Genomic DNA, 13308 nt, shown 5'->3' with positions numbered 1-13308 from the left:
TTGAAATAAATGCAATTTGATTTATTAGTCTTACCTTATCCCTGCCTGCCCTGAGTGTTTGACTCACTTCTGTTCTGAACTGTACCAGTCTCAGATTGATCTGTTTCCTCATTATCTCCCTAGGTCCCCCACCCCCCACCCCACCCCACCTTACTAGTTTAAATCCTCACAAGCAGTTCTAGCAAATTTCCCTGCCAGTTTATTTGTCCCCTTCCAATTTAGGTGCAATCCGTCCTTCTTGTACAGGTCATTTCTACCCCAAAAGAGACTCTAATGATCCAAAAATGTGAATCCTTCTCCCATACACCAGCTCCTCAGCCATGCATTCATCTGCTCTATCCTCCTATTCCTGCCCTCACTCGCTAGTAGTACTGGGAGTAATCCAGATATTACTACCCCTGAGGACCTCCTTTGTAAATTTCTGCCGAACTCTCTGTAATCTCCCTTCAGAATCTCAACCTTTTCCCTTCCTATATCATTGGTTTCAATGTGGACAATGACCTCTTGCTGGTCCCTCTCCTCTGTGAGAACATTCTGCACCTTCTCTGAGACATCCTTGATCCTGGCACCAGGGAAACAACACACCATTCTGCTTTTTTCTTTGCTGGCCACAGAAACATCTGTCTGTACCTCGGACTACAGAATCCCCTAATACAATTGATCTCTTGGAAGCCGACATACCCCTCCTTGCATTAGAGCCAGTCTCAATACCAGAAACTTGGCTGTTCATGCTACGTTCCCCTCAGAATCCATCACCCCCTACATTTTCCAAAACAGCATACCTGTTTGAAATGGGTATATCCACAAAAGACTCCTGCCCTAGGTGCCTCTCTCTGTTACCCTTCCTGGAGTTAACCCATCTATGTGACTGTATCTGAGACTTTCCCCCCTTCCTATAACTGCCATCCATCACATACTGTTGCTGTTGCAAATTCCTCATCGCTTCTATCTGTCTCTCCAACCGATCCACTCAATCTGGTAAGATTCGCATCCAACAGCATTTATGGCAGATATAATCTGCAGTCATCCTTAAACTCTCTTTAAACTCCCACATCTGACAAGAAGTACATATCATGGCAAAGGCCATATTTGCTCCATTGCAATCTACAGACCCAGAAAATAACACCGTCTTATTCCTCTCCAAAACACTGCACCAGGTTGAATAGCTATGGCTTATATTTTAAGTTTAATCAAGAGACATATCTCCAAAAAACATACAATCAAGAAAGAACCCACTATACTCACTAATACAGCCTTTCTCTTGGACAGACTTAAAACAACAATTCACTTATCTGATTCTGTGCTGTGAACTTCACCCAAACCAGTTCCTCCAAGATTAGTTGTGAAATTCACAGTTTGTTAATTTTCCCAGATGCACTCCGATGTCCAGTGACACATGAATTCAAAAACAGCAAAGGCAGTAACTGTGCAGGTTCTCTCTCTCCCTCTCTCTCTCTCCTGCACTGCCCTCACAATGTGCTTCCTTTGTCTGTTCTTCTCCTTTTCAAAACTGCTGTTGTTTTGACTTTTTTTTCTAAAGTTCCAAAACAATGCAACAGCATCTAAAACAGTAAGTGCTGCTCCTGGAATTCGAGGAAATCACCTCCAGCACCTAAAATACCTCAAAAAAAGGAGCAGCTGTTACAGCCAGAAATTTTTCCCATCCTCCATCTTGGATTACCAGAATGCTGGATGACTGGAGAAATTGAGGTTTTGGTTGAGAAAAGAAGGAAGCATAAGCCAGGTACATAAAGCAGAGAGTGAGTGAATCACGAGAAGAGTATAAATGCAGTAGATTAGATTTCCTACAGTGTGGAAACATGCCCTTTGCCCCAACAAGTCCACACCGACTCTCCGAAGAGCAACCCACCCAGACCCATTCCCTTACATTTACCCCTGACTAATGCACCGAACACTACTGGCAATTTAGCACGGCCAATTCACCTGATCTGCACATCTTTGGACTGTGGGAGGAAACCGGAGCATCGGGAGAAAACCCACGCAGACACAGGGAGAATGTGCAAACTCCACACAGAGAGTTGCCCGAGGTGGAAATTAAACCCGGGTCCCTGGTGCTGTGAGGCAGCAGTGCTAACCACTGAGCCACCGTGCTGCCCCAGTGAATACTTAAGAGGCCCAGTAGGAGTAGACTTAAGAGGGAAATCAGGAGGGCTGAAAGGGGACATGATGTAACACTGACAAATAAGATTAGGGAGAATCCAAAGGGATTTTATAAATACATTAAGGACAAAAGAGTAACAGGGGAGAGAATAGGGCCCCTCAAAGATCAACAAGGCAGCCTATGTTTAAAACCACAGGAGACTGGGGAGATACTAAATGAATATTTCGCATCAATATTTACTGTGGAGAAGGACATGAAAGACAATACAATGTGGGGAAAGAAATGGTGACATCTTAAAAATATTCATATTACAGAGGAGGAGGAGCTGGGCTTAAAATGCATAAAGGTGGATAAATGCCCAGGACGTGATCAGGTGTACCCTCAAACTCTGTGGGAAACTCGGGGAGTGATTGCTGGGCTCCTTGCTGAGACATTTATGTCATTGATAGTCACAGGTGAAGTGCTGGCAGACTGAGGGTTGGCTAATGTAGTGGCACTATTTAAGAAAGACGGTAAGGAAAAGCCAGGGAACTATAGACCGGTGAGCCTGACATCGATGGTGGGCAGGTTATTGGAGGGAATATATTTGAAAAGACAAGGATTGTATAGGGATAGTCAGCATGACTTTGTGCTTATGAAGAAGATTGATGAGGGTAGAGTAGTGGGTGTGATCTACATGAACTTCAGTAAGGTGTTCAACAAGGTTCCTCATGGTGGAATGGTTAGCAAGATTAGATCTCGTGGAATTCAGGGAAGCCACTTGGATACAGTATTGGCTCAAAAGGTAGAAGACAGAGGTTAGTGATGGAGGGTTGCTTTTCAGACTGGAGGCCTTTGATCAGTGGTGTGCCACAAGAATTGGTGCTGGGTCCATTTCTTTTCGTCATTTATACAAATGATTTAGATGTGAACGTAGGAGGGATAGTTCAGAGGTTTTCAGATGACATCAAAATGGAGGTTACCTCAGAATACACAGGATCATGCTCAGATGGGCCAATGGGCCGAAGAGTGGCAGATGGAGTTGAATTTAAAGAAATGTGAGGTGCTGCATTTTGGAAAAACAAATCAGAGCAGGACTTATACACTAATGGTAAATCTTGGGGAGTGTTGCTGAACAAAGAGACCTTGGCGTGCAGGTTCATAGTTCCTTGAAAGTCAAGTCGCAGGTAGATAGGATAGTGAAGAAGGCATTTGGTATACTTTCCTTGATTGGTCAATGAATTGAGTAAAGTAGTTGGGAGGTCATGTTACATCTGTCCAGGACATTGTTTAGGCCACTTTTGGAATACTGTGTGCAAATCTGGTCTTCCTCCTATCAGAAGGATGTTGTAAAACTTGAAAGTGTTCAGAAAAGATTTACAAGAATGTTGCCAGGGTTGGAGGACTTGAGTTGTAGAGATAGGCTGAAAAGTCTGAGGTTGTTTTTCCTGGAGCTTTGGAGGCTGAGGGGTGACCTTATCGAGGTTTATATGGAGGGGCATGGATAGGATAAGGAGACAAGGACTTTTCCCTGGGTGGGGAAGAAATTTAAAAGGGACCTAAGGGGCAACTTTTCATGCAGAGGGTGGTGGGTGTGTGGAATAAACAGAGGAAGTGGTGGAGGCTGGTACAATTACAACATTTAAAAGGCATCTGGAGGGATATGTGAACAATGAGGGTTTAGAGGGATATTGGCCAAGTGCTGGCAAATGGGACGAGATTAATTTAGGATGTCTGGGTGAAATGGGCCAAAGGGTCTGTTCCTGTGTTGTACATCTCTATGATTATATCTCTCTCTCTCTCTCTCTTGCTGTCTTTCTCTATCTCTCTCTCTCTCTCTCTCTTGCTCTCTTTCTCTCTCTCTCTCTCTCTCTCTCTCTCTCTCTGTCTCTCTCTCTCTCACTCACACACACACGATATACACCACACACAATCAAGTAATACCTTCCTATCCATGGAAAACCAACTCACTCTGCTCATCTATAGTTCATTTCAACTTTGTACTGAGTGAATTCCTTAACTGATTTCAACTTGGGTCATCTCACAATTGTTCAGATAGGATTCAAGTTTATATCGTTGACAGCCCACACTCAATCTATCTGTGTTCCCATTTTCAAGGGACCAAATAGAGACAAAATAATATTACACTCAATGAGACATAATAAAACGTCAACTTTTATTTTGTAATTGGGACAGAAATGTCAAGTTGGATTCTAAATCAGCCAGGAGGCCATATTCAGACACTTCCCAACTATTATCCTGAACCTGGGTCAAATCCTATCAATGACAGATGTCAGAAATTCAATTTAATAAACATGTGGAATTACGACTCTAGTGTTGACCACAAAATCATTGTCAATTGTTGTTAAAACCCATCTGGTGTTCTAATGCCTTTTAAGGGATTAGGGCTGTCCTGGTCTTGTCTGGGCTACATGTGACTCCTGACCCACAGCAATTGGTGCGGTTGGTGGAGGTCATCCATCTAATCTCCAGGCCCTCAGAGCAGGAGGTCCTCAAGATTGTGTCCTAGCCCTAACTATCTTTAGTGACTGTATAACTGACCTTCCCTCAGTCAGAATGTCATGAGTCCGAGGGTTCGCTAATACTCACACAATGTTCAGCAGCATTCTTCCCTCTTCAGATACTGAAGCCCTCCATGTGGCTCTGCAGCAAGATCCTGGCAAATTCAGCTCCTCAGAAACGGCGTTTGGGAACTGGAGTCGGAGGTGAATGAACTTCGGATCATTCGGGAGGCTGAGGGAGTAATTGAGAGGAGTTACAGGGAGGTAGTCACACCTCAGGTACAGGGGAAAGGTAGATGGATTACAGTCGGAGACAGAAAGGGAACCGGCAGACAGTGCAGGGACCCCCTGTAGCTGCTCCCCTCAGTTTTGGATACTATTGAGGAGGTTGACATATCAGGGGTAAGCCATCGGGTACAGGTCTCTGGCACAGAGTATGTCCCTGGTGCTCAGAAGGGAAGGGGGAAGCGGAGCAGAACATTAGTCATTGGGGTCTCCATAGTTAGGGGGACAGATAGAAGGTTCTGTGGGAACGAGAGAGACTCACGGTTGATGTGTTGCCTCCCAGGTGCCAGGGTTCATGATGTTTCTGATTGTGTTTGCGGTATCCTTAAGGGGGAGGGGTGTAGCCCCAAGTCATGTTCCACATAGGCACCAACGACATAGGTAGGAAAAGGGCTGGGGATTTAAGGCAGAAATTTAGGGAGCTAGGGTGAAAACTTAGTGATAGAACAAACAGAGGTGTTATCTCTGGTTTGTTCCTCATGTCACTTGCTAACGAGGTGAGGAATAGGGAGAGAGAGCAGTTGAACACGTGGCTACAGGAATGATTCAGATACCTGGATAATTGGAGCTCATTCTGGGGTAGATGAGTCCTCTACAAACAGGATGGTCGACACTGAACCAGAGGGGTACCAATATCCTTAGGGGGCAATTTGTTTATGCTCTTCAGGAATGGTGAAGCTAATTCAGCAAAAGATGGGAACCTGAATTGGAGCTCCAGTGTACAGAAGGTTGAGAGTAGTGAGGTCATAAATAAGCTTTCAAGGTCACAGGAGTGCAGCGGCAGGCAAGAAGGTGGTTTGAAGTGTGTCTACTTCAATGCCAGGAGATTCCGGAATAAGGTGGGTGAACTTGCAGCATGGGTTGGTACCTAAGACTTTATGTTCTGGCCATTTCAGAGACATGCAGAGAGCAGGGACAGGAATGATTGTTGCGGGTTTCTGGGTTTAGACGTTTCAGTATGAACACAGAAGGGAGTAAATGAGGGGGAGGTGTGGCATTGTTAGTCAAGGAGCGGTGAGGAATGCAGATGCTGGAGATCAGAGCTGAAAATGTGTTGCAGGAAAAGCACAGCAGGCCAGGCAGCATCCAAGGAGCAGGAGAATCGACATTTCGGACATGAGCCCTTCTTCAGGAGAAGGGTTCACGCCCGAAACATCGAATCTCCTGCTCCTTGGATGCTGCCTGACCTGCTGCGCTTTTCCAGCAACACATTTTCAGCATTGTTAGTCAAGGACAGTATTACAGGTGGCAGAAAGGATGTTTGATGAGGACCCATCTCCTGAGGTAGAACAGGCAACGTTTAGAAACAGGAAAGGAGAGGTTACCCTGTCGGGAGTTTTGTATAGGCTTCCAAAAAGTTCCAGAGATGTAGAGTAAAGGATTGCAAGAATTATTCTGGATAGGAGAGAAAGTAACAGGGTAATTGTTATGAGGTCTTTCACTTTCCAAATATTGACTGGAAACACTATCGTTTGTGTACTTTAGATGGGTCAGTTTTTGTCCAATGTCTGCAGGAGGGTTTCCTGACACATTATGCAAATAGGTCAACAAGAGGCAAGGACAATTGGATTTGGTACTGACTAATGAACTGGGCAAGGTGATAGATTTAGAGGTAGGTGAGCACTTTGGTGATAGTGACCACAATTCGGTTACATTCACTTCAGTGATGGAAATGGAAAAGTATATCCTGCAGGGCAAGAGATATAGTTGGGGGAAAGGCAATTATGATGCAATTCAGCAAGAGTTAAGATGCATAGGATGGGAAGGAAACTGCAGGGAATGGGCACAATTGAAATGTGGAGCTTGTTCAAGGAACAGCTACTGTATGTTCTTGATAAGTATGTACCTGTCAGGCAGGGAGGGGAGGGAACCGTGGTTTACTAAAGAAGTTGTGTCTCTTGTCCAGAACAAGAAGAACGCTGAGAATGAGATGTGAAGGCTCAGTTGGGGTTGAGATTTACAAATTAGCCAAGAAATATCTAAAGAGAAAGCTAAGAAGAGCCAGGAGGGGACACAAGAAGGCTTTGGCAGGTGGGAACGAGGCAACCGGAAAGCTTTCGGAGGGATGTCAGGAACAAAAAAATACTGGAGTAACATTAGGACCAGTCAAGGACAGTAACGGGAAGTTGTGCATGGAGTCTGAGGAGGTGGGAGAGGCAGTAAATGAATATTTTTCATCAGTATTCACACTGGAAAAAGACAATCTTGTCAAGGAGAATACTGAGCTACAAACTATTAGACTAGATGGGATTGAGGTTCAGAAGGAGAAACTGTTAGCAATTCTGGAAAGTGTGAAAATAGATATGTCCCCTGGGCAAGATGGGACTTATCCGAGGACTCTCTGAAAAGCCAGGGAGGAGATTGCAGGGCCTTTGGCTTTGATCTTTATTTTGTCATTGTCGACAGGAATAGTGCTAGAAGACTGGAGGATGGTAAATGTTGTTCCCTTGTTCAAGAAGGGGAGTAGAGACAACCCTGTAATTATAGGCCAGTGAGCCTTAATTCAATTGTGGGTAAAGGGTTGGCAAAGGCTAGAAGAGTTAGAATTTATAATCATCTAGAAAGGACCAAGTTGATTAGGGATAGTCAACATGGTTTTGTGAAGGCTAGGTCTTGCCTGACTAACCTAATTGAGAAGGTGACCAAACAGGTGGATGAGGGTAAAGCTGTTGATGTGGTGTATATGAATTTCAGTCACAATTTGATAAGGGTATCCACGGTAGGCCATTGCACAAAATAAGGAGGCATGGGTTTCAGGGTGTTTTTGTGGTTTGGATCAGAAATTCGCTAGCTCTAAGAAGACAGAGGGTGGTGGTTGATGGGAAATGTTTATCCTGGAGTTCAGTTACTAGTGGTATACAGCAAGGATTTGTTTTGGGTCCACTGCTGTTTGTCATTTTTATAAATGACTTGGATGAGTGTAGAACGATAGATTCATTAAATTTGCGGATAATACTAAGATTGGTGGAGTTTTGGACAGTGTGGACAGATGCTGCAGGTTACAGAGGGACATAGATAAGCTGCAGAACTGGGCTGAGAGGTGGCAAATGGAGTTTAATACAGAAAAGTATGAGGTGATTCACTTTGAAAGGTGCAATAAGAACACAGAGTACTGGATTAATGGGAAGATTCTTGGTAGTGTGGATGAGCAGAGAGATCTCTGTGTCCATGTACATAGATCCCTGAAATTTGCCACCTAGGCTAATAGGGTCGTTAAGAAGGCATACAGTGCCTTAGCTTTTATTGGGAGAGGGACTGACTTTCAGAGCCATGTGGCCATGTTGCAGCTGTACAAAACTCTCGTGAGGCCGCAGTTGAAGTGTTGCGTACAGTTCTAGTCGCTATATTATGGGAAGGGCATGAAAGCATTGGAAAGGATGCAGACGAGATTTCCCAGGATGTTGCCTGCTGTGGACCTGGTCCTATGAGGAAAGGTTCAGGGACTTGAGGCTGTTTTTGTTAGAAAAATGGTTAAGAGGTGACTTAAAAGAGACATGCAAGATGATCAGAAGATTAGATCGGGAGGACAGTGAGACCCTTCTTCCCCGGATGGAGATGGCTAGCATGAGGGGACATATTTTAAATTGAGCGGTGACAGATATAGGACAGATGTCAGAGGTAGTTTATTTTCTCAGAGATATTAGGGCCATGGAATGCCCTGCCTGCAACAGTAGTAGACACGTGAACTTTAAGGACATTTAAATGGTCATTGGATAAACACATGGATGATAATGGAATAGTGCAGGTTCAATGGGATTCAGATTGGATTCACAGCTCGGCGTAACATCGAGGGCTGAAGGGTCTGTACTGCGCTGACATGTTCTATGATCCAGGCCTGGGCTGACAAATGGCAATTAACATCCGTGCCAAACAAATGTGAAACAATTACTACCTCCAATAATAAATCACATAAATATCGCCTTTTGACATTCAATGGCTTTTCTGTTGCTGAATCCCCTAAGATCAACAAGCTGGGAGTTCCCATTGAGCTGAAAATGAAATGGATTTACAATGTAAGTACTGTGGGTACAAGAGCAGGTCAGGCAGCAGGAACACTGCAGTGAGGGATGTACCTCATGGCTCCAAAAGCTTCTCCACCATCTCTAAGGCACACATCAGGAGTGTGATGGAATACTCCCCACTGGCCTGATGGAAATATCTCCAATATCCCTCAAGAAATGGGATCCCAGCATGACCAAGCAGCCATATAAAAGCACAATGTTGCAGACATTCAAAATCCGCAATGAAATCAGAAAGTGCTGGAGAAATTCAGCAAATATGGGTATTTAAGCGGGCATTGGATAGGTATATGGAGGATAGTGGGTTAGTGTAGGTTAGGTGGGCTTTGATCGGCGCAACATCGAGGGCTGAAGGGCCTGTACTGCGCTGTATTCTTCTATGTTCTATGTTCTAAACCCGGCAACACCTGTGAAGAGAAACATGAAGTTAATATTTTGAGTCCAATATTACTCTTCTTCAGAACAGTGCTGACAAGGTGTCATGTCGGACTAGAAACATTCATTCTCTTTCTCTTTTGACAGTTACACCAACCCTGCTGAGTTTCTCCAACATGTTCCCGTTTACGACAAAGTAACCAGTTTGTTTGGCACCACATCTACAAACATTCATTCCATCCACCACCAGTGCTCTGTCGACAGCATCTTCAACATCTATGACCACTCCCTTCCTAAAGAAACAGGTAATAGATGCATGAGAACACCACAACTTGCATGTTCCCTTCAAGCCTCTCACCATCCTGATTTTGATATATATTCCTTCAGTAAAGTCGCTATAGTCCCATTAGACCATAGGGCTGATCTCTCAGAGACATGACTGGTTGTGTGTTTAACCTGAGTGTCACCATGCCTCAGGGGAGCGGGGGGGTTGAGAAGGTAGGATTTTCATGGTGATCTCAACCAGCGTGATTTGGAGGAGCTGGTGTTGGTCTGAGGTGGATAAAATTAAAAATCACACAACAATAGGTTAAAGTCCAACAGGTTTATAAGGAAGCACTAGATTTCAAAGCACTGATGAAGAAGCAGCACCTCAAAAGTTCGTTCTTCCAAATAAACCTGTTGGACTATAACCTGATGTTCTGTGATTTTTAACTTCAACCAGTGTGGGAATTGAACCTGTGCTGTTAACGTAGAACATTGAACAGGAAAGCACAGTACAGGCCCTTCAGCCCTCACAGTTCTGCTGACCTTTTATCCTCCTCCAAGATCAAAGGAATCTACATGGTCTTCATTGTTCCACCTTTCATGTGTCTATCCAAGAGTCATTTTAATATCCCTCACGTATTTGACTCTACTCCCACTGCTGGCAGTGCATTCCACACACCCACCACTGGCTGTGTAAAGAACCGACCTCTGACATTCCCTCAAATTTCCTTAAAATATATGCCCTCTCGTGATAGCCATTTCCAGCCTTGGAAAAAAGTCTCTGGCTATACACTCTCTCTGTACCTCATCATCATGGACACGTCTATCAAGTCACCTTGCATCTATCTTGGCTCAAATGAGAAAACCCTGAGTTTCCTCAACTTATCTTCATAAGACATGTGCTCCAGTCCAGGCAGCATCTGGGTAAATCTCCTCTGCCCCAGCTCTGAAGCTACCACATCCTTCCTATAATGAGGTGACCAGAACTGAACACAATATTTCAACCGTGGTCTAACTAGGACTCTATAGAGCTGCCGCATAACCTCATGGTTCTGAAACTCAATTGCCATGCTCATGAAAGCCAACATACCCTACACCTTCTTAACAGCCCTATCAACTTGGGTGGCAACTTTGAGGGATCTATGGAACCCCAAGATCCCTCTGTTCCTCCACACTGCCAAGAATCTTGCCTTTAACCCTATATTCTCCATTTAAATTCAAGCTTCCAAAATTAATCATTCCACACTTTTCCAGGTTGAACTACATCTGACAATTATTAGCCCAGTTCTGCATCCTGTCAATGTCCTGTTGCAACCTACAGCAGTCCTCCACACTATTCACCACTCCACCAACATTCACGCAATCAGCAAACTTACTTACCAACTCTTCCACTTCCTCATCATTTATAAAAATCACAAACAGCAGAGGGCCCAGAACCGATCCCCAAGGAGCACCATTGGTCACTAAGCTCCAGGCTGAATATTTTACATCTACTCCCACCCTCTGTCTTCTGTGTGTCTGTCAATCCTATATCTGGCAGTCAAGTTTCCCTGTATCTCATACCTGCTTACTTTCTGAATGAGCCTACCATGGGGTACCTTATCAAATGCCTTGCCAAAATTTAGTTACACGACATCCACTGCTCTTACTTCAGCAATGTGTTTTGTCACATCCTCAAAGAATTCAATAAAGTTTGTGAGGCATGATCTGCCCCTCACAAAGCTATGCTGACTATCTCTAATCAAGCTTCAGTTTTCCAAGTCATCAAAAATCCTGTCTCTCAGAATCCTCTCCAATAACGTTCTCATCACAGACTTAAGACTGATTGGTTTATAATTCCCAGGATTATCCCTATTCACTTTCTTGAACAAGGGAATAACATTTGCCATGCTTCAATTATTTGGCACTACTCCAGTGAACAGTGAGGACACAAAGATCATCGTCAAGGGTGCAGCAATCTCTTCCCTCGCCTCCTATAGTATCCCAGTGTATATTCCATCTGACCCTGGGGATTTATCCATCCTTATGTTTTTCAAAATTTTCAGCATATCCTCCTCCTTAACATCAGCCTGTTTGAGTAGATCAGCCTGTTTGAGTAGATCAGCCTATTTCACGCTGTCCTCACAAATGTCAAGGTCCCTCACCCTTGTGAATAATGATTGATAAAGGACTTCCGCTACCTCCTCCAACTCAAGGCACAAGTTCCCTCTGCTGTCCTTGATTAGCCCTACCCTCACTCTGGCCATCCGTTCCTCACATAAGTGTAGAACACCTTAGGGTTTTCCTTAATCCTACCTGCTAAAGATATTTCATGCACCCTCCTAGCTCTCCTAAGTCCATTCTTCAGTTCCTTCCCAGCTACCTTGTAACCCTCTTGAGCCCTGTCTGATCCTTGCCCTCCTCAACCTGAAGTAAGCTTCCTTCTTCATCTTGACTAGATGTTCCACATCCCTTGTCACCCAAGGTTCTTTCAACCTACCATCCCTTCTTTGCCTCAGTGGGACAAACCTGTCCAGCACCATCAGCAAGTGCTCCCTAAAAAATCTCCACATTTCTGTCGTGCATTTCCCTGAGAAAATCTGTTCCCAATTTAGATGCCCCAGTTCATGTCTAATAGCATTGTAATTTCCTCCCCCCCTCTACAATTAAATGCTATCTTATACCATATGCTCCCATCCCTCTCCATGAGGGGGCGTTGTGATCACTATCACCTAAACGCTCTCCCACCAAGAGATCTGACACCTGACCTGGTTCGTTGCCAAGCACCAAATCCAAAATAGGATGTTGGTGTCACTCTCCATTGCAAACCAGCCGTCCAGCCCCCACCGTTGCAGGTGGTAAGTTAGCACAGTTTGCTGGACAGCTGGTGTCAGCTGTAGAGAGGCGAAGTGGTACTTTGGTTAAATTCACCATCAGTTGTCTCTCTACCTCTCTCCAAGACAGAATAACCATTTGAATAGGGCAATTCCTTCGGTGTCCCTCTGTCACAATCCTGGAACATCCCTGTCCCCCCATTCCCTCCACACCACTGACCAATTGTTCCCACATCATCAGGACTGTAGTGGCACAAGAAAGCAGCTACCGCCATAATCTCAAGGGCAGTAAATTCTGACCCAGCCATCGGAGTCAAAGTCCCCTTGATTAATTCTGAAACACATCTGAATAAAACATGTTGACAGACAAGCTTTTGGCTGCCAGAAAGTTCAGACAGTTTATTTCAGATTGTGTGTGCGTCTGTCTGTGTGTCTCTGTGTGTGTGTGTCTATGAAATGTTTCTGACCTGTACAGCATTTTTACAACAGCACTGTCAGGAAATGGTTCATCCTTGGGGCAGGTCATTAAATCCCTGCTGCTAAAAGCAGGAATAACTTCATATGTTCCTGAATTATCGTCTGGTATTTGATTTGTTCTTGTATCTAGGATGGTCCTGTCCCCCTTGTGATCCCAGGGTGGTCAATGTTTGTGTTTGAATGGAATAAAACATACTGCCTGTGCCAACAGTACAGCAAATTAGTGACTGTCATTGTAACAAGAGTGTGTTCTGTTATCAGCTTTGAAGGTGTACTTGTCTTTGAAGAATATTGTTATCTCTCATGTAATTGTGGGTTAACACAAGTATCAGAAGAGCACAGTAACTTCTCGCGTGAGCAGTTTCACATTCAAACTGACAATGACTGATTCCTGTTAGTATAAGGGTATAATATCAAAAGAACTGATCTGAAGGAGGTGGGGATCAAGA

This window comes from Chiloscyllium punctatum, chromosome 19, assembly GCF_047496795.1.
Source record: "Chiloscyllium punctatum isolate Juve2018m chromosome 19, sChiPun1.3, whole genome shotgun sequence".
NCBI lineage: Eukaryota > Metazoa > Chordata > Chondrichthyes > Orectolobiformes > Hemiscylliidae > Chiloscyllium > Chiloscyllium punctatum.
Note: the sequence above shows the minus strand (reverse complement) of the source record.